Raw genomic sequence first — 22957 nt, forward strand, 5'->3', positions numbered from 1 at the left:
TATATAATATATACACTAAATATCATATATACACATTCTAAGTTTTTACAGTCATCTCCTATTTCTTCTCAATACCAAAAGATTGTGTCTAAAAAACTGAAATCAGGTTCTATTTTATAATTTTTCTGTGGCCCTATTTGTACCAGCTACACTGAGATGCCTGTTTCTCGCTTCATGGCCCCCAAGTTTTAGCAGACCTGGGGTCCTGATGGCAGATTGGCTCTCTCTATTCCAAACCCCTTAAAACGTGAGGTAGAACTCTGGGGGTTCATTTTTGCCTTGACTACTTGCGAACTGTGCAGCCTTCCATTCCTAGATCCCCGCAGACTGGCTTCCTCGGAGGGCTGTGCCCCTCCCACGCATGCCCCCCAATCTGGCTGTGGGTGGCAACACACAACCCCCTGCCTCGCTTCCCCTGGCCTCTCACTGAGTGTCTGGTGGCTGCAGGTGGCTGCTGTTCCTTCAAAATGTGCTGTGTGTGTGTGTGTGTGTGTGTGTGTCTGTGTGTGTGTGTAGAAGAGAAATTTTTAAATCCCTTTGGGTGGGAAATTTTCTTTCCTGCTTAAACCTCATATTGTGCAGAAATATAGGTTCCTTAATATTTTCCGTGTAACACAAGTAAACAGTTCCTCTGACTCCCCAGTACTGGGTTAGTAGTAGCTCAGCTCCCTCCGTTCTCTCCCTGGGGCTCACCTCAAAGAGGCTTCCCATGCCACGTAATCTAGAAAAGCACCTGTCCTTGTTGATCTCGTCGCCTGCTTTTGTTTTCCTTCACCCCACACCGCACCGCCTCACAGGATAAGTGTCTGTTGACTTGTGTATCCTCTATCTTCTACCACTAAATGGAAACTCCATGCAAGCAGACATTTTTCTCTTTTGTTTGCTCTTGTAACCCCAGTGCTTAGAAGAGCAGTTCTTCAACTTTGCAGAACATTAAAATCACTGCGGACTTTTGAAAAACCCCAACACCCAGGCCGCACCCAAGGCCTATTAAACAAGAATCCCTGGGGCCTGGACTCAGGCATTAATGTTTTCATAGCTCTCCTGGCATAATGGTTAATTTCATGTGTCACATTAGCGAGGCTATGGTGTCCAGTTGTTTGGTCAAACACTAGTCTGGATGTTGTTGGTTTTTCAGATGAGATGAACATTTAAGTCAGTAGGTTTGAGTAAAGCAGATGGCCCTCCACAGTGTGAGTGGACCTCACCCAGTCTGTTGAGAGCCTTAAGAGCAAGGACTAAGATCCTTCAAGAAAGAAAGAATTCCACCTCCACACTGTCTTCAGATGCAAGATGGCAACATCAACCCTTCCTGGGTCACAAGCCTATTGGCCTGCCCTGCAAATTTCGGACATGCAGTCTCCAAAATTACAAAAGCCAATTCTTTATAATCAATCTCTCTATTTGCATATATCCATACAATTGGTTCTCTCTCTCTGGAGAACCCTGATTAATACACCCAGTTACTCCAAGTCTGAGAATCAGTGACCTAAAATAATGCCCAGCGCATCATAGGCGGTCAGTAAATACACATTGGATGAATGAATATCTGCCTAATTCATTTTCCCAATATTGTGTAGATTGTGACGGATTCTGGGCAATCAGTTTTCTGGCCACCCAGATCCTCAGGAATCAAGAGAGAACCTCATAGACAGGATGCATTTGGTGATCTGACTTAAGAGGCTTTGTCCAAGCATTGAGCTCAGCTGCTGTCAGCCAGCTCAGCTGAGAAATGAGGAAGGGCTGGCAGCATCCCTCAAACAGGAAGCAGCCGTCAAGAAGGATTTCCAAAAGGGAGTCACATCTTTGAAATATAGTACAAACAGGATTCTGGATCTTTCCATTTTGGGAATCAAATCTGACGTGATGGGGTCCAGAGAGAGATAACTGTTGCTTTTTAAAAGCTGATTTCTAGAGACGAGTCTTGATTTGGTAAAGAACAAATGAGAAACCCAGTCAGATCAGAGATTTCCCATTCAACAGAGCCACCCTGGCTCACTGGCCATCGCCTTTTCCAAATACCTATTGAAAAGGTCAAAGGAAAAGCTAGATCAGCTCAGAACCAGAGGAAATAATTATCTATAGGTTTCAGTCCTTAAGGAAATTCTCCACGAAAGAGAGCAGTGGAGAGAGATTGCAAGGCGGGCTCACAAGTCTACAGCCAGATGATGCTCAGAACACCACCCCAACTCAGGACATCTAAAGCAGGAAGGGAGGAAGCAAGTGTTGGCCTGGGAGCATCTTCTAGGAATGCACCTAACACCGGCATCTTCCCAGGGTCAGACCGAGGGGGAGGCACATGCTCCCAACTCACGCTCAACTCGGAAGAAAGGAGTGTGCTGGAACAGCCTCCTCCTCTTTGTGAGCCTGGACGACTGTCCACAACAGAAGCCACATCCCACAAAACCCAGCCTGGTGAAAGTGCTCCACCGCAAATTTACCTCTTCCCCTCTCTGTTCACCTGAGCCTGGCAGTGCCGAACAGGGACACAAACACTCCCTAAGAAAATCCATCTCAACTGCTGCAAGTAGAGAAACATAACGTCTACCCCCGACCTAATCCTCAAATCACTGGAAGAATGAAAAAACAAAAATCAACACATGGAAGGAAGAGGAAGCACCTGAGGGAACAGTGCCTATGTCCCCTTTATGGAACAGACTGACTTCTAGAAACCAGAAAAAAAAGCAATGTCATTTCTCATTCTCGAGATAGGGGAATAAGGTGATGATCTTGTGGTACACGTTGAGAAACCCCTGCCAGGTCCAACACAGAGCTGCTAATTTAAGAAATATAGCATTAGGAGATATACCTAATGTAAATGATGAGTTAATGGGTGCAGCACACCGACATGGCACATGTATACATGTGTAACAAACTTGCACGTTGTGCACATGTACCCTAGGAACTTAAAGTATAATAAAAAAAAAAAATATATATATATATATATATATAAAGAAGAAGCAACAACAACAACAAAGAAATATCAGGTGTCCACTCCTAGACAGTCTCATATTTCCTTTCATCCATGAAAATTCAGAGAGGGTGGACCAGTACCCCTTGGGAGAACAGGATGCTCAGTGCCAGGGGAAACTTCTAGTGTCTGGAAACAGTGAAAAAGACGGAGATGAAAATGTGTCTTGTAACATGGGATTCCTTCTGTTTAAAGATAATGTGGTACTTTCCAAAGGGCAAGTTAAAAGTTCATCTTCAAAAATGGAATCAAAATATCTCCTTGTTTAATCCCTGCTGGGCTTCCTCAGGAGATAAAATAGAATTTACAAGGTTTAATTCGCTTGGTTTTTGCCTATTATCTCAATTGTTATTTTTTTGTCTTATTCACCAAGACAAAAGAAAATCACATCTCCCCCAAAGTTCAGAAACGCGAGGGTAAAGAATAAGGTGAGAAAAAGCGACATTAAAATCATGTATTGGTTGAAGCAAATTAATGTGTGTAAGCTTTTATATATACAGAAAAACCTATAGATATTCAGCAAAAGGCAATACATTTTCATCCCAAAACTGGGACAAGGGAAATTGGAAAAACGATTAACAGATTATTAACACTAATATTTAGAAAATGGTAGAGAATCCACAAATGCCTTGGGGAATTTACTAGAGCCTCAAATCCTGCATTTTATTTGTTTAAATAAGGACTATTTTTTTTTCTAATGTGTACAATATTACAGGAAGGGGAGACAGCTCCAGACCATAATGGTTTAATACACTGTGTACAGGGGAAAGGCCTAAAGAAAAAGCAGATGGCAACCTCTTTTGCAGGAGCCGTATAATTTCATGGTGCATTTTCTCTTCATGGCTTCACTGAAATTCAAGCCTGGGGGCCAATTCTTTCTGGCAGCAGGGATGGGCTCAGCAGGCAGGGAGGAAGCAGCAAGGATAGGGGAAGTCTTAATAAAAGGGTGGGTCACTGAGATCTCTGCTTCTTGGCGGGTGTCCACTCTGTTTCTTCCACCCGTGACTTCCTTGGCTTCAGCCCAAGGCTAGTCATATCAACCCCAACTCTGCCTGGTCCACAATCCAACTTTCCTACATGTCACCACATTCATATTCTTCAGGCATTGGCCTAGCTCACTTTTGAGTGGGGTCGCACAAGTCAAAAGTAGTGGCCAGTTTACAGATAGATGTCCTTCAGGTCAGCCCCTTGTCATTGAAGGCAACAGGGACTGGCGTGGCTAGATCCCCCAGATGAGTATGTGGGTGGGCATCTACTTTATAATATGCAGTACATAGCACTAGGAAAATACCTGAACTGAATTCCTAGAACAGTAGTTCTCACGGTGTAGTACCTAGACCAGCAGCATCAGTACCACCTGGAAACTTGTTAGAAATGGAAATTCCCAGGCCCCACCCCAGAGGTACTGAATCAGAAACTCTGAGGTCAGGGCCCAGCAATTTGTGTTTTCACAAGCTCTCCAGGGGATTCTGGTGCACCCTGAAGCTTGAGAACTACTGTCCTAGAATAATTCCAAGATGTCTTCAAGCTCAATGCAGTAGAGACTGAAGATGAAGGCAAACCTTATCTCCTTAAAAAGACTGCAGGTCAATCTTCATCAATAGATGAATGAATAAATAATATTGTTTGTGCATACAATGAACTATTACTTAACCTTAAAAAGAAAAGAAATTCGGCCAGGCACGGTGGCTCACACCTGTAATCCCAGCACTTTGGGAGGCCGAGGCGGGCAGATCACAAGATCAGGAGATCGAGACCATCCTGGCTAACATGGTGAAACCCTGTCTCTACTAAAAATACAAAAAATTAGCCAGGTGTGGTGGCACACACCTGTAGTCCCAGCTACTCAGGAGGCTGAGGCAGGAGAATGGCGTGAACCTGGGAGGCAGAGGTTGCAGTGAGCCGAGATCGCACCACTGCACTCTAGCCTAGGTGACAGAGCTAGACTCCATCTCAACAAAAAAAAAAAGAAAAAAGAAAAAAAAAGAAAACAGACAATGACTTGTTGCCATGTTTTCATATTTTATAGGGAAGTTTGGCTCATTCCCAGAGATTGTAAAAGATGTTCCTTGACCAACTGAAATTTACTCAAGGAAAACAATACATTTCCTATATTAGAAAGTGTATAAAATTTTATAATGTGACTAGGTCTAAGTCAAAATGCTCATCGTGAAAATGCCCATAAGAAATGTGATCAAATTTAATACCTATTTTTTATTAAGGGAATGTCCATCATAAGTCACCAGTCAAAATATTCTTTTTTTTGGTGAAACATGCATTGTACTAACATTATATGACAGAATTCTAAAGCACCAGTCAACACATTAAACAAGAAAAAGTAACAAGGAAACAAGTCTTATTAGCAGATGCTAAGCACCTAGAAAAATCAAAGAGTAAACTAAAATTTATTAAAGCTAGTAAGAATTCAGTAAAATGGGCGATGGTAAAAGCAATAAACAAAGTTTAACAATTTTATCACATTTCAACAAGGACTAATTAGAAAATATATTTTTAAAATCTTTGTTTAATAAAAATATTAAATATCTACAAATAAGTTTTTTAAATGCCATGACCATAGTTTTATTGAGATACATTTAAAATGGAAATAAATATAGAAACATGCCATATAGCCAAAAGTAAGTCTCACTGTTTTAATGATATCAGCCCCCATCGAGTAATAGCTAATCTCACTGAAATCTCAATGGATTATTTTGAAAATTGACAAAATGATTCTGATGTACATTTGGAAAACTGTGAGACTAGCTGAGACATTTTACTTTACAGAGTAGGAAATAGAAGTTTACAAACCACATACAAAAATGTTCTAAGGCTCTAGTATTTGAAATAGGGTGTTACTAGCTGCAAAATAGATAAGCATTAATAGAACAGAAGTACCAAAAATGAACACAAGTGTATATTGGGATTTAAGATTTAAAAGGCAAATTTGTAAATCCATGGGGAAAAGATGAATTGTCTAATAAATGAAGCGAGGAAAATAACTGGCTAAAAATTTGGAAAATAATAAAGTTAAACCCCTGCCCCATACTCACACCCAAAATAAAATCCAATTGGCTTAATTATTCAAAGGTACAACCGAGGAAAAATAGTAAAAGAAGAAAACATGTGTTACTCTTTAGTCTTGACCTGGAGATGGCTGTTTTGAAGTAAGTAAAGTGTCTATGTGACTATATGAAATTTAAAAAGAAAATGTCTTCATGTCATAAAACACCATAAATAAGATTGCAGGACAAATTATATTGTTTGGGAGAAAAAAATAGCTGCAATACACATGCCTGACAGAAGCCTAATGTTTTCAAATTATAAAAAAAATTTAAAATAAATTTAAAAAGCAAAACATTCCAGTGGAAATTAGGCAAAGCATAAGAAAAGACATTTCACATACACCACTCCCTCATACTTCTAGCCCTTAAGCAAGTAACTATTCAACTCATTACTAATCAAAAATGCGTATCACAACAACAATGAGACATCATTTTTAGCCTTTCAAATTGTTCATGATTAAAAAGAAAGACCCAGTGTTGACAAGAGAGTAACGGGAATTTACATTCCTTTCTAGTCCATTGAGTACAAATTGTTACGTATCTTAAGCGTGTAGCAAAAACCTTTTAAAAATATTCAAATCTTACAAGATGCTGCTTTACTTTTAGAATTTAATCCTAAAGAAATAAGAGTTGAACACGTGCACTCATGGTAATTAGAACAATGCTGAGAACATAATAGTTAATAAATATTTCTTAAATAATAGAAGGAGTGAATAGTGTGAGTGAATACATACAGGAGTGATCAGCCCTGGGTGGTTGTTGACGACACTAAACACAAAGAAAGATGGGATGCTAACAGTATATTTGTATCATCTAAGACAACAGAACTATTGTAGATGCTATTTTAGAACAGTATTTAATGAAATGGAAGGATGTTTAAGAAATATTGGTGTGTAAGTAAACACCTTATCTCGTTGCATCTGAACAGATAGGAAAGAGAGAGATGGATGAAAAAAGAGAGAGACATGGTGGAGGAAAGGAAAGGAAAGAAGGGAGGGGAAGGGAAAGGAGGAAAGGGGAGGGAAGGGAAGGGAAATGGGAAAAGGGGAGGAAAGAGAAGGGAGGGGGAGGGGAGAGTAGGGGAGGAGAGGGGAAGGAAAGGGAGAGAAAGGTAGAGAGGGGGAAACGAGGGGAAGGAAGGGGAGGGGAAGGGAGGGGACAGAAGGGAAGGGAAGGGAAAGAAAGAAAAAGAGTAATATGAAGAAAGGGTGAGTGAGAAAGACAGAGAAATGGAGAGAGGAAGGAAGGGAGAAAGGGAGGGAAAAGTGAGGAAGGAGAAAAAAAGAGGGAGAGAAAAGGAGAAAGGGAAAGAGGGAAGGAAGGGAAAGAAGCAAGAAAGAGGGAGAGGGAGTAAGGAAGGAGAGAAAAGAAAGAAGGAGAGAAAGGGAGAAATGAGATAAAGAGAGGAAGAAAGGAGCAAGACATGGAGGGAGGGATAGAGGGAGGGAGGGAAGGAAGCCAGGCTCTAGGAAAGCCGCATCTCCCAGGTGCAGGCTTTCAGCCTGAAGCAGGTGCAAGGGAAGAAGACATAACACTAAGTCTGAAGCTTTAATATTTTTAGATAAGAATGTACATTCTAATTTCTGAAAAGAAGCTGCACTGGGGCCTTGGAATATTTTTACAGGGCTATTATCTTAGTGTAAACAGAAAAGTCACGTGAGCTAGGGTTTTCATCACTGGGGCCAGGGATAGGGGAGAGAAATACATCCAGTGAATAAAAGTTAAAGGGATGGTAGGAGACAAAGTTGCATTTCAATTAAGTCAGGAGTCCTACTTGTTCCATATACCAACTGTTGTGTAAGGATCGTGAGTTAGATCTACAGTTGACCTTTGAACAACCCAGGGGTTAGGGCTGCTGACCCCTCATGTAGTTAAAAATCCATGTATAAATCTGATTCTCCCAAAACTTAACTGCTAATAAATAGCCTACTATTGATGGGAAGCCTTATCGGTAACATAAATGGTCAATTAACACAGATTTTTTATGTTATGCGTATTGCAGACTGTATTCTTACAAAAAAGTAAACTAGAGAAAAGAAAATGTTATCAAGAAAATCACAAGGAAGAGAGAATATATGTACAGCACCACAGCATATTTGTCAATACTGTTATAGTAGGTAGCTAGTCAGGAAAAAGCAGAGCAGGAGAGAGCTCCCCGCGCCCACCCACTGGGACTATCAGGTGACCATCAGGTGATAGGCAGTTGTCACACTCTCTCTCTCTAAAATAATAATTGGTCATAGGCCGGGCGCAGTGGCTCACGCTTGTAATCCCAGCACTTTGGGAGGCCGAGGCGGGCGGATCACGAGGTCAGGAGATCGAGACCACTGTAAAACCCCGTCTCTACTAAAAATACAAAAAAAATTAGCCGGGTGTGGTGGCGGGCACCTGTAGTCCCAGCTACTCGGAGAGGCTGAGGCAGGAGAATGGCGTGAACCCGGGAGGCAGAGCTTGCAGTGAGCCGAGATTGCGCCACTGCACTCCAGCCTGGGCCACAGAGCGAGACTCCGTCTCAAAAAAATAATAATAATAATAAAAAAAAAATTGGTCACAGCTGCCACCAGGGAAAGGCAGTCTCCCAGTAGATAGAAACACCTAAAACTGGTGATCAGCAGCTTCCTGATAAAATCTCAGATGTTGGGCAGGTGGGCTCAAGTATGAGCACTAAGAGGCGCAATGATGGAGTTTAACTGAGGGACTATATGATCTTCCAGGGACATTCCACTGGTAAGGGAAGAATGCCGTGAGTATGAGTATAACTCCAGTAAACACACTGTGCATTCTGACCTCCCAAGTGCTGGCTGGCCACTGCACATGCAGACAGCCCACCCCAAGGGAAGAATGGGCAGAGAAAGAATGCAAGATCCCAGAAGCGTGCCAAGGTATAAAACTCCTAGTCAAAAGGTAAAACTGCACGCTTGATCTCTCAAGTTGCCCACGTGGCCCTCTTCCAAGCGGACTCTACTTCTAATTAGCCAGCCGTGGTGGTGCATGCCTGTAGTCCCACCTACAAGGGAGGCTGAGGCAGGAGAATTGTTTGAGCCCTGGAGACAGGTTGCAGTGAGCTGAGATCGTGCCACTGCACTCCAGCCTGGGTGACAGAGTGAGACTCCATCTCAAAAACAAGAAACAAACAAAAAAACAAGTGTACTCTACTTCCTTTCAATCCTGCTCTAAAGCTTTTTTTTTTTTTTTTTTTTTTGAGACGGAGTCTTGCTCTGTCACCCAGGCTGGAGTGCAGTGGCGCGATCTCGGCTCACTGCAACCTCCGCCTCCCGGGTTCACGCCATTCTCCTGCCTCAGCCTCTCCGAGTAGCTGGGACTACAGGCGCCCGCCACCACGCCCGGCTAATTTTTTGTATTTTTAGTAGAGACGGGGTTTCACCGTGGTCTCGATCTCCTGACCTCGTGATCCGCCCGCCTTGGCCTCCCAAAGTGCTGGGATTACAAGCGTGAGCCACAGCGCCCGGCCTAAAGCTTTTTAATAAACGTTCACTCCTGCTCTAAAACTTGCCTTGGTCTCTCCTTCTGTCTTGTGCTCCTCGGTGGAAATCTTTGTTCTGAGGAGGAAAGAATTGAGGTTGCTACAGACCTGTTCAGATTCACCACCAGTAACATGCCTTGGTGCCCTGTCTCCAATATGTTGCATGCTAACATATTTTGGTGCCATGTGACTTGGATACGCTTGGCTGCTAACCATACTGTCAGTTTACATTGCCTGTTTACAAGATGAATCTTCTGTCTGAAATGGCAGCAATCCCAGCTGCAGACTTCAATCTACGGTACATAGCAAGAAATTCAACTTTTTCTTGTAATATCAGGACTTTTCTCTGATTCTTGGGACCACTACCAGTATCACTAGTGGCACTTCAAATGGGTCCCGTGTTGTTATTCAAGGTTAATGGTATCACACTAAACATTATGAAAATACGTAAGATCTGCGAGAGATGACTTTTTACTGCTATTCACAATTTAGTAGAGAAACTGGTCACCTGGAGATGATTAGCATCACATGGCCTTTTAAACAGGTACTCACAACCCTTGAGGTCAACACAATCACCATAGGAGGTGGCTATGAAGTCATTACAATAGTACAGTAATACTACAGTTAATTTTATGCAGTTATGACATAACACAGTACCTTTACATTTATTTACATTTCTCTTAATTGTGACTATGCATGGTCTGTGTTTGTGTGTGGAAGTTTGTTATTGTTGGTGGTGGTGGTGCTGGTGGTGAAGATGGGGTTTTGCCATGTTGGCCAGGCTTGTCTCGAACTCCTGACCTAAAGTGATCTTCCCGCCTCGGCCTCTCAAAGTGTTGGGATTACAGGTGTGGCCCAGTGTCCCAGCCTGTGAGTGTAAATTTTGAAAAATTTAAACTTTTTGTTACAGATTTGTGTATACCTTATGGTAGTAAATGACGAAATAAATAGTCTAGTGTTTACATATATTTCATGAATTTATGACATACCTAACTTTTTCTTAATTTTGTTGATATTTCTAGGGTATGTGGTTTGTCTAAGTTTTTTCAAATTGTCACTAATCTCCAAAAATTTTTCCAAAATATCTATTAAAAGAAATTCACATTTAAGTAGACATGCACAGTTCAAATTGGTGTTGTTCAAGGGTCAACTGTATTTTGAAATGAGGTTTTCGTTGCTTAGCAGTTTCGATTTTAGTTTGTTCTGTTTTTGCTTTTGCCTTTGTTCTGGAATGGGAAGCCGTCTGGGAGGAAGTACTCCCTGAGCCAAGAACTGAAGGGTAAGTAAAAGTTAGGCAGATAAAGAAAAGGGTTACATGGATGGTATTCTGAAAAGAGAGAATAGTACATGCAAAAACCACTCAGTGAGAGGGCATGGCCACATCAAAGAACTGAAAGAATCAACACTGATACTACAAACAATTCTGAAATAAATAACAATGATAGCCCTACTTATCTCAAGGAGGGCTGAAAGGCATGGCCAAAGCAGCACTCAACAGGAAGATGTGTAGTCCCAAATGAATTCTTTAAGAAACAATAAAGACTGAAAATAAATAAAGATTCCACTCAAAAGACTGAGAATAGTAAATTTTAAATGACAAAGGGTGACTTTGTGCACAGTTAGAAATATTGAGAGTTGGGCACAGCTGAATTTTAATCAAAATCACATTTTAAAAATGTGTAGATCTAAAAACACAGTTTTATATTAAAAATTTGAACATAAAGATCACAGTTTGTTTATCCAATATTTCATAACATTTTAAGTACCTACTTACTCAGTTTTTCATTAGTTAAAACTTAAATTTGGTAAATACTTTCCTAGTTAATGATATTTATAATTTTGCATTTTCTTAAATATTTCAAATTACAATAATAATTTTAGTGTACCTGATTCCTTCAAACACTTCAAACCTTTAGGAAACCAAACTTTTTATCTGAAAGCCCGTTAAGCCTAAAAATCCAAATGATAAATTTAATAAATCAAATTATCAAACATCTAAAATCAAAGCATACATGAAGAACTGCAATGATTATTAAAGGTCATGCTACAATTGACTTTAAATTTTGATACAAAATTTGATAACTTGCCTGAGTTATCACATCAGACAAGCTGAGGTTGTGGATTTGGGTTATGGGTTAAAGACCTGCGAATGGGAACAATCTCAAGATACCTCCTGAGACATGAGCTTCACTACTAAACTGAACTCCATTCTGTAAGTAGAGAGATGCCTGCCATGTCAAAGACGATTTTAATCCAATCTTTCATCTTAGACTTCCCCAGTCACATAGGTTTCCATCTTTCTGAGGCAGTCTTTTCCTAGAAGACCTCCTCTAAAATTAGAAGGCACTTCTTAGACCTTTGAGTTGAATAGGCTTTTCCTGGCACTCAAGACCTTCCCATCTCCAATTGCATGATCTTGTATAACTTTCACATTCCAATTGTCCAACTCTTGAGTCTTTCCAAGGTAAAAATGTTTAAACCCTCAGACCAATTACCAGTTGGATAATTACTATGGAATTTCCCATGTCAAAGCCTGGATTGTACTCATTAGATTCTTAGATCAGTTATTGAACATATTTTTTTTTGTTTTTTTTTTGAGACGGAGTCTTGCTCTGTAGCCCAGGCTGGAGTGCAGTGGCGCAATCTCAGCTCACTGCAAGCTCTGCCTCCCGGGTTCACGCCATTCTCCTGCCTCAGCCTCTCCGAGTAGCTGGGACTACAGGTGCCCGCCACCACACCCGGCTAATTTTTTTGTATTTTTAGTAGAGACGGGGTTTCACCGTGGTCTCGATCTCCTGACCTCGTGATCCGCCCGCCTCGGCCTCCCTTGGATTACAAGCGTGAGCCACCGCGCCCGGCCTATTAAACATATTTTAAATGCAGTATTTATGTAGTTTTATTGTTTGAGAGACATTATTTTCTGTAAACATTATTGGAAAAATTACACATGGCACACCTTATATAATCTACTCTCTTGAGCATCCTGAAGTTCTCCTGGTTCCCACAGACCTAACTTGTATCTATTAACCACAATTATTGCCTTCTCTGCGATCTTCCAATTGTCACAACTTGGCCAGGAGATGGGTGTAGGGGGAGCTGTAGCTGGTGCCTTTGTCCTTTCTGCTCTGTGCCATACACCCTTGATGTTCAGGCACACCCTGATTTTCTCTGCACCAAATGTGGGATCAATTACTCTCCAAGGGGTCTTGGTTGCTGTTCCTGAGCTTTACTATTAAAGCCAGACACTGGGTCCCAGCATATGTGTATGATCTTTCCACATGGGGAGTGGGGAAAGAAACTGCTCCTAGGCATCCTTTATGATTGAGGGAGAAAAGATACATTTCTTCTGAAAGGATATGAATTCACATTGATGTCCCATTATAATTAATTTCACAATGTTCTAATTTACTCTTGTTTTCCTATACTTTTTTCTACTTTCCCCCATTTCTACCAACTAGCTTCTCTATAATCACTGTATCAAAATATAATATAACTTGTGCTGAAACTGTAACATCATCTAAATTTTTGCAACCTTAATTCTCTTAAAAAAATACTTCAAGATGGTTAAATTTGTAACCCCTCACCTAGACTAAAAATATACTCCACTTTTTCATAATCCTTTTATGAAATATCATTCATAAAAGGATTATGAAAAATTCACATGGCTGACAGAAAAAAAGCAACAAAACAACCCCACAAAAACAGCAATTAATAAGATAAAAAGCAGAAATTAATAAAATAGAAAGGAAAAATAGGACAGCAGCTTAATAAAACTGAAGTCTGGTTCTTTGAAAAGATCAACAAAATAGATAAAACTTTAAGAAGTATAATTAAGGATAAACAGAGAAAAGCCAGCTAACATGGTAATGAGTAAGGACATATATCTGTAGGTGAGATTTTGAAAAATTTTAAATGATAGTTTCAGTTCATGGTGAAGGGCACATGCCTGTAATCACCAGCACTTTGGGAGGCTGAGGTGGGAAGATCACCTGAGGTTAGGAGTTTGAGACCAGCCTTACCAACATGGAGAAACCCTGTCTCTACTAAAAATACAAAATTAGCAGGGCATGGTGGTGCATGCCTGTAATCCCAGCTACCCAGGAGGCTGAGGCAGAAGAATCACTTGAACCCAGGAGTCGGAGGTCGCCATGAGCCGAGATCACACCATTGCACTCCAGCCTGGGCAACAAGAACGAAACTCTGTCCTCCAAAAAATTTTTAAAAAAAGAAATTTTGCCTAGTTTAGAGGGTATTTAAAGGTTGTTTCAAAGTGAGAGAAAAAAATGATACAGATAAAACTAAATGGATAGAAAGAGAAAGAATAGAAAGGTGTGGAAGGAATCTTTCATTCCTGGGTGGCCACATGGTATGGAGCTCCACCTTTGCTGTGCTCAGTTTCGAAAGGAAAATGTGAGTAGTGAAATTTAAAGATGGCTCCAACTCCCAGAAAGTTGGTTTACTGGTTGCATACTGAAATGCAAACGAATAAGGAAAAAGCAAAGTAGGCAATCCCTTGGTTATTAGTATCTATAATAGCCAAAATGAAAGTAAAAGAGAGTGCTGGGTTGGGCCATGAGGCTGGACCAAGCTCAGATGCGGATCTGTTTGAATTCAGGTTATAACTGCCCAACAGATTCTTCCTGCCAGCTGCACAAATAAAGACCATAGCATTGGAGTACGGAAAGAGTTTAATTGATGCAGGGCTGGCCATGTCATGCAGGAAACAGTTATTACTCAACTCAATCTTGCTGAAGTCTCCTAAGTTAGAGATTTTCCAAAGGCAGTTTGGGGAAAGGGGTGGGAGTGAGTAGGAAATGGTTGCTTACTGCTGATTGGTTGAGATGGAGATGAAATCATAGGTGGTTGAAACTGTCTTCTTGAGCTCAGTTGTTCCTGGGTGGAACCATAGGAGGAATTTGGCAGGTCCAGGCGGAGCCATCGGGTCCAGGTAGAGACATTGGTGTCAGACATGCAAAAAACCTGAAAAGATATTTCAAAAAGCCAATCCAAAATAGTGATGTTATCTGCAGGAGTAATAGGGAAGTTGCATATCTTGTGACCAGTCTACACCTTAGCAGAATTCAGGCTCCTCTCCTCCCGCTAGCCTGATGGTCTCTCATTAGCTTTACAAAGGCAATTGAGTTTCAGGGAAGGGCTATTATTATTGAAACTTCCTAAATGTCTTCTAAAGTTAGCTTGGCTTAAGCCCGGGAATAATTAAGGCAGCTTGAAAGTTAAAGGCAAAAAGGGGGGTTGGCTAGATCAGATCTCCTCCACTCCCATAATTTTCTCACTGATAAAAGTTTTGCAAAGGTGGTTTGAAGGTCACTAACCTCAAAGCTGCCTACAAAAGGGAAAATGATTTCAGGGCAACAGAAATTACCTGAGACATGTGGTTAACAAGAAGGAAGTCAATGTGGGGTAAGGGCAAAACCAAATAAATAGGCAGGGCGCGGTGGCTCAAGCCTGTAATCCCAGCACTTTGGGAGGCCGAGGTGGGCGGATCACAAGGTCAGGAGATCGAGACCATCCTGGCTAACACGGTGAAACCCCGTCTCTACTAAAAATACAAAAAAAATTAGCCGGGCGTGGTGGCGGGCGCCTGTAGTCCCAGCTACTTGGGAGGCTGAGGCAGGAGAATGGCGTGAACCCGGGAGGCGGAGCTTGCAGTGAGCCGAGATCGCGCCACTGCACTCCAGCTTGGGGGACAAAGAAAGACTCCGTCTCAAAAAAAAAAAAAAAAAAACCAAATAAATATTGAAACCAGAGGGTATAATGTGATGGAACTGATGCATTTTATAGAATGGTATCATCAGCTCCCTGAGGAACATTTACCAAAATGGATTATGACAGTAACCAATTTAGGGGCAGTATCTTTAGTTTTAATTGCGCTAGAGTGGAAAACCATGTTTGGGTTGATACAGGACCCACAGCTCACTATTGAACAATTACAGATGGCTATACATGATCCAGACACACAGGAGGTTATTCTGGTAGGAACAGCCAGCCTAGTAGATTGGACAAAAGCCACTGTCAGGTCTGTCTACCCTGAGAAGGAGCACTGTCCAACTCCACCTATAAATGCCAAGTAGAGCATCCCATATGAAGCAACTGATATGCTTCATATGCAAGTAGTGTTGGACTGGCTTTATGACGATAGGGATATTCACTCACTGAATATGCCCATTGCCCAGATCATGGTAAAAGGTGTGGTTAAGAGGGCACCCTGAATCACATATTCCCCCTGCAGAATCTTAACAGTTGAGAAGCTTTAGCTTACAGATGCCAATAAAAACATGAGGTTAATTAACAAGAGAGGAGAGAGTCATGGGACTTCTCCCAGCAGGGTAGAAATCTTTAGAGGGTTATTAAGAATAAAATGAAATAAATAAAAATTGAGGGGGTTAAAATGGAAGTTTAATAGAACACTATTGAATATAGGGTGAACCAAACGGAGCCCCTGCTGGTCCCCCAACATTAAAGGGACACAAGTCAACTTTCTGTGCTTAATTCAAATGGGAGAAATTTTTAAAAAATGAAAAGGCAAAATTACAATGAGAAAGCTGACATCGTCTGGGGCATTGTTGAGGCACATTGATCAAGACGAAGACTGACAAAAGGGCCTGGGTCCTTTGGATCAACCCTCTGCTGGGAGCCCAAATTATTTTTCACAAGAAAGGGTAAAATGGACTGGAGGTGGAAAAGAAAAGTTCTGGAACCAGAACATAAAAATGTAAAGGTTGATATGATTATGAAAGTTGGAATGTTTCAACAGGCGTTATGTAAAGTAGTTGTGTCTCCTTCACCTAAATGTTTTATGAAAATAAATATTATGTTTGGCTTGGGAACGCTTCCCCTACCTAGTACTGGAAAACAGAAGGCATGTAACCTTGCCCTTCGAAAAGTACTAAATGGGAACCGGTAAGATTGCCTGAGCTCACAGAGTGTGGAGTAGAAGCTGGAATGCTAGTAAGTACAAATTTTCTATTCCATAGTCCTTGTGGAGCATTTACTGGGGGTTATGGGGTGATGTCAGAGAAATACTAATAGGAATAGCAGTGCCCCAAACAATTCCATGACAAAATGGAAATGGTTCATATAGGGTTTTGCTATCTGGGGAATGTAAAGAGGAGCAGGGACCCTCTTTTTCCCCAGGGCTGACTCTGGAACTATGTGAGGAGCTGCTGGATTCTATAGTGCCCAATAAACAGCTCTCATCTTGCTGAAAAAGAGCTGCTTGGTTTGTGGATGGCAGCTCCAAGGTGAAGGGACAAAATATACTGTTTGGGAGGCTTGCTACTCTGATTGAAGAATCATCAAGGAAACCTTTTTTCTTTTGAGTTGTTTATAGCTTACAAAGTATACTTTTTTTTGAGCAAAATTTACCTTTCTCTGTACGTGATTTCTCCAAAATTTGGAAACAATTTTTGTGCATTCTTTTTTTATGGCAATATAGTTATAGTCCAGTAAGAATCTGTTTTCTTTTGTATCAGGACACAACTGGAGATGCTGGTTATTTTATCAAGGCTTTGATTGGAAATGCCTATTTTCTGTTATGACAACACTGTTTTGAGGAATAGAAGTTGACTTTATACAGTGAATAAAAAGCCTCTAGGACAAACTGACTTGGTACCTTGTCTAAATGGTTCCCTCACAAGGTTCATGGCCTGTACTGAGTAAAGAACGTCACTTTTTGACAGACCCAGAAACCCCAAGGTATGAATATTTTAATTTTAATCTCTCTTGTTGGGACCTCAACTACAGGTACTACAAGCACAGTATTTTGGTGAATCCTTGGCTTGGATTCTGGCCTTGAGGCTTTTAAAAAGTCTAATCTGAGATTGCTTACAAAAAAATGCTCCATCAAAGACGATATAAAGGGCCCTATGTGGCCAATCACTATTCTTGTTGCATTTTGTAGAAATAATCAGGCCAAGTATAATGAGACTAAAATTAATTTTGCAAATAAATTGGTCCAATTATGATTCAGCCTTGGTAGAAATGGGGAAACTGGAGACAGAAAAGTTTAGATTCTAGCCCTGACCATTATTTTTGAGTTTTTATTATTTGTGTACAATTTGGGCTAAATTCCGAGTTATTTCCTGGCTACAACAAGTCTCTACAGAAGTACTGAGTCTTCGTTTTCTTCATGATCCTAATAGAATGGGTTCTCTTTTGTTTTTGTTGTTCTGGCTTACAAATTCTCTTTTGATTGTAATCCTTCTGTGCATTATATTTCTACTAATCAAATTATTAATGTTATGTATCTGTCTTTGTTTTACTTCTTCTGAGAAAACCAAAGCCTTAGTATTTTAAAGACTACAGACAATTCAACAAAGCCTGTAAATCCCTCTCATTTGGAATCCCACTGGGCCTAATCTGTTTTCCATTGCCAACACACTGCTGCTAAAGCTATCCCACATCAAGCACTCTCCCTAAAGGCTCAGCAACCATTGTGGAAGAGAGGTGCATGTGAGATTCTAAAAGCTGGATTAGGGAGGTGGAGTATGGAAGCCAAAGCAACTCCATCTTGGATGCTAGTCAGCCATATTGACTTCTGAATAACCCCAGTTCCAGAAAGACCTCTAAGATTTCCAGTTTATCTATTATTCCTTGTGTAAGAGAGGTGCTTACCGTAAATCCTGCCCTTAAGTCAAACAGCCTTGATGTTATCGTACTTCAATTGTCCTACACACCCCTTCTGAATCACATATACCATTTCCCTATGGTATAAAAGCCCTGACTCTGGAGGGGTAATCGCCTGGGTATCCACCATTTAGTCTAGCCTCTGCCCTAGACACAGACATGGCTTCTGTTTGTAAGTCCCTATTAACCGTTTTTTTCTAAATAACTGTACTTGTCAGCCTCCTTCTTCAGCCTCTCGGCTTCCTCTGACTTCGAGGATAGGTTTACACAGGCAGAATAGAAATCTTTTTTCTTTTCTTTTCTTTTCTTTTTCTTTCTTTCTTTTTTTTTTTTTTTTTTTTTTTTTTTTTTTTGAGATGGAGTTTCGTTCTTGTTGCCCAAACTGGAGTGCAGTGGCGTGATCTCAGCTCACCGCAACATCCACCTCCCAGTTTCAAGCGATTCTCCTGCCTTAGCCTCCTGAGTAGCTGGGATTACAGGCATGCACCACTATGCCCAGCTAATTTTGCATTTTTAGTAGAGACAGGGTTTCTTCATGTTGGTTAGGATGGCCTCGAACTCCTGACCTCAGGTGATCCACCCGCCTCAGCCTCCTAAAGTGCTGGGATTACAGACGTGAGCCACAGTGCCTTGCTTTTTTTTTTTTTTTTTTTTTGAGACAGAGTCTTTCTCTGGCCCAGGTTGGAGTGCAGTGGTGCCATCTCGGCTCACTGCAATTTCCGCCTCCTGGGTTCAAGAAAGTCTCCTGCCTCAGCCTCCAGAGGAGCTGGGATTAAAGGTGCCCACCATCACGCCCGGCTAATTTTTGTATTTTTAGTAGACGTGGGGTTTCGCAATGTTGGCCATGCTGGTCTCAAACTCCTGACCTCAGGTGATCCACCCGCCTCGGCCTCCCAAAGTGTTGGAATTACAGGAGTGAGCCACTGTACCTGGCAAGATTTTTATTTCAGTATTGTTCATTATAGAAAAAAACTGAAAAAAATATATGTTTATCAGAAGGTGAATATGTCACACACTATTAAATATTTTGCTGCAATTACAAAAATTAAGTTAAAAAATTTGCATGCAGAAGGTTCTCCAAGAGACACTGTAAAAAAGTAAAAAGCACAAAGCAGAATAATTTATAAAGATTATCAGAGTTATATTTAAAAATTGTTAAGCAAAATCAAGTATTTCTACCTACACTTTTATATGAATGTAAATGAATAGGAAAAGATAAATGTTCCTCACCAAACTGACAACAGTGAGAAAATGGGAGAGGACAGATTAAAAGAGAGTTTTGAAATCTCTTTCTTAAATACTTCTCATTAACAAGAAGGCATTCATTAGTTACTGATGTAGTAAGCCAAGAACTAAATAAGAGGCAAAATGAAATAATAAAACAATGAGTAAGTCGATTGTGTAATAGGAGCATTTAATGAAGACCACAACTCAGCTTGTACAGATCAGAGATATGAGAAACTGAATTCTACCTTCCACTGTTCTTACAAAGAGAAGTTCCTGCAATGAACATAGGGGTGCATATGTCTTTACAACAGAATGATCTGTATTCTTTTGGGTATATACCCAGTAATGGGTTGGCTGGGTTGAATGGTATTTCATTCTGATCAGTTCCTACTTCATCAGTTCCACTCTCAACTATTTCACACTGCTTCATTCTATCCCTATCCCGTACCCACCTTAACTTTCTTTATAGCAGTTTCTCACCACATGACCATATGTGTGCATGAATGTAAGTATGTACGCATACATTTTCTTTGGTCTTTGAGGAATCACTGTCTTCCACAATGGTTGAACTAATTTATACTCCCACCACCAGTCTATAAGCATTCCCCTTTCTCCACACACTGGGACCTAATGGAGGGCAGAAGGTGGCAGGAGGGAGAGGATCAGGAAAAATACTGATCACCAGGCTTAACTCCTCGGTGATGAAATAATTTGTACAACAAACATGAATGACATAAGTTTACATATGTAACAAACATGCACATGTACTTCTGAACTTAAAAGTTAAAAGAGAGAGAGAGAGAAGTTCCTTGTCTGAACCTGGATTAGGACATAAGAGAAGCAATTTGATCTGGAGAGGATACCCGTTGGGTACTCCATTTCCTTAGCACCTCAATAAATTGGTGGGATTGTCCCTATGGTTTATGTTGCCTCCACAGGTATCTGTGTGGGGGTGGCAGCAGCGGAGAGGATTTCCAGAGATCTGCTAGCTGGCCACATGGGCAAGCAAGCTACAGCCTTTTTCTATCTTGATGGGACTTTGAATGATTTCCACCATCTTCACGAGTCCTTGCAGGAGACTCTGGGCTGGGCATGGAGGATGCCAACCACCAGCTGCAGATGTTGAGGGCAGTAAGCAAGAGCACTGTCGGGAGCATTTATGACACCTTTTCCAATATGTTGCAAACGGTGCATCCCAGAGAATACTGAAATCTACCACAGATAGCAGACTCACTGGGGTCTGCAGATTTGCAGATTAGTCAAAACTAAAGTCAAAGGCTGGGCGCGGTGGCTCACTCCTGTAATCCCAGCACTTTGGGAGGCTGAGGCGGGCGGATCACGAGGTCAGGAGATTGAGACCATCCTGGTTAACACTATGAAACCCCGTCTCTACTAAAAATATAAAAAATTAGCCAGGTGTGGTGGTGGGCGCCTGTACTCCCAGTTACTCGGGAGGCTGAGGCAAGAGAATGGCGTGAACCCGGAAGTCGGAGGTTGCAGTGAGCTGAGATCATGCCACTGCGCTCCAGCCTGGGCGACAGAGCGAGACTCCGTCTCAAACAAAAAACAAACAAACAAAAAAAAAAAACTAAAGTCAAAACACAGAAGCCTCAACCAACCGTTTTATTTTTCCTCATACTTTTTGGAAATTTCACTTGTAGCTAGCTATCTATTCATCTTACTCTCTTTGTCTGTCATCAAAATATTTCATCCGAGTTTCCCACAGGATATTTTAAATCACTCTTATCTGAACATCATTGCAAATGAAATTATGCAGCACACCTTGTATAACATTCCAGGTTTTAAAAAGATCCACTTGCTAAGAGCCCTCTTGTACTACCCAGTCCAAAACACTAAATTCATTCTTTCTCGTTCCTTGAAAAGCCTCCCTTTAGTCCAGCCTTCTTTTTAAGATAACTTCCAACAAATAGCCTTGAACCCAAGATTTCTACCTTTAAACATACATTACTGCTTCTGCAAAATCATGCCATATCTATTAAAATTCCTTAATTATCTTGTTTTATTTAGTCCAACATATGTTTGGGCTCAATTTGGTTACTCTCCTAAGCTCTTAGAGTCTAGCAGGATTTTTTTTTTTTTTTTTTTTTTTTTGAGATAGAGTCTTACTCTGTCACCAGGCTGGAGTGCAGTGGCACGAGCTTGGCTCACTGCAACCTCCGTCTCCTGGGTTCAAGTGATTCTCCTGCCTCAGTCTCCTGAGTAGCTGGGACTACAGGTGAGCACCACCACACGCAGCTACTTTTTGTATTTTTAGTAGAGATGATGTTTCACCATGTTGGCCAGGATGGTCTCAATCTCTTCACTTCATGATCCACCCGTCTTGGCCTCCCAAAGTGTTGAGATTACAGGTGTGAGCCACCACGCCCGGCCAGGAATGTATTTTTTAAAGAGAGGTGGGAGATGAATCACATGTGATGACTAAATAGCATTTAGATGTAGTTCCAAACAAGTGAGCTGCATGAGAAAAATTGTTTGCTTTTTACTTACTTTAACTTTTTGCTTTTTGAGGAAAATACCAAAAGGTGGTCTTAAGAGTAAGGTGACGGGTAATATCTTTCAAAAGTAAGCAAAGAAAAAGGAGGGGGAATAAGAGGAGGAAGAAGGAGAATATAACAAAAATAATTCTACCTTTTTTTCATTCTCTATGATTGGTGTTCAGACAAGAGTTGAACAAAAGGTGGTGTCTCCTTATCAATGAAATATCAGGGTGGATATTCTCTGTTGCATCACTGAGTCTATGTGCATGGTGCCAAAAAATACATTACTCAATTAAGCTTGATTTTCTTTTCTCCATCTCTGTCTGTGACTCTCACTGAATGATTTTAAACTGCATACCAGACACTGTATTCAATTGTCCAAGATGCTCTGCACTCCTCCTCCATTTTGTAATATCCATGATGCTTTAGGAAATAATTCCAGCTCCAGGAATGAGAGGAGTATTGATTAATCAAAGCCAAACAAGATAATCACATCAGATTGTTTGAGGAACTTGGAGTGACACCACTCAAGGCTTGGGTTTTTCCTTGCACCAGTTATGGGTCCAGAGCAGACACAAGACAATTACAGCAAAGGGAAGAATTTTATTTCAGGATTGAGGGAGGGGCTCTTTTTTTTTTCTATCCTTAGATCCTACAAATTGGACTAGGGCCTGCTGCTAGCCCTGAACAGAAGCCATTATTATGGGCAGCAAAATAAAGAGGCCATGAGAAGCCATGTCCTTGATGGCGTTGTTGAACTGTTGGATTAGCCAACCTGAAATTCCATTTCCTATTATTAGACTTCCAGTCTTATGAGCCATACATTTATTATTTTAGGCCAATCTGAGTGGCATTTTCTATTACTAATAAAAGCAGCCTAACTACCTAAAGCTAAAGTGAATGCTTACTTCTAATTATTTGGTGGGGGAAAAAAATGTCCCTTGAGCCAAACAGTCTATTGTCAATTGCCTAAATAATTTGGCGACCTGAGAATATACTTCGAGCATTTAGGTACTGAATCTAGAACACATTGCTGTGCACAGGTTGAATTGGTGGTCTATTTCTTGGC

Source organism: Symphalangus syndactylus, chromosome 20, assembly GCF_028878055.3.
Source record: "Symphalangus syndactylus isolate Jambi chromosome 20, NHGRI_mSymSyn1-v2.1_pri, whole genome shotgun sequence".
In the NCBI taxonomy this organism is placed as follows: domain Eukaryota; kingdom Metazoa; phylum Chordata; class Mammalia; order Primates; family Hylobatidae; genus Symphalangus; species Symphalangus syndactylus.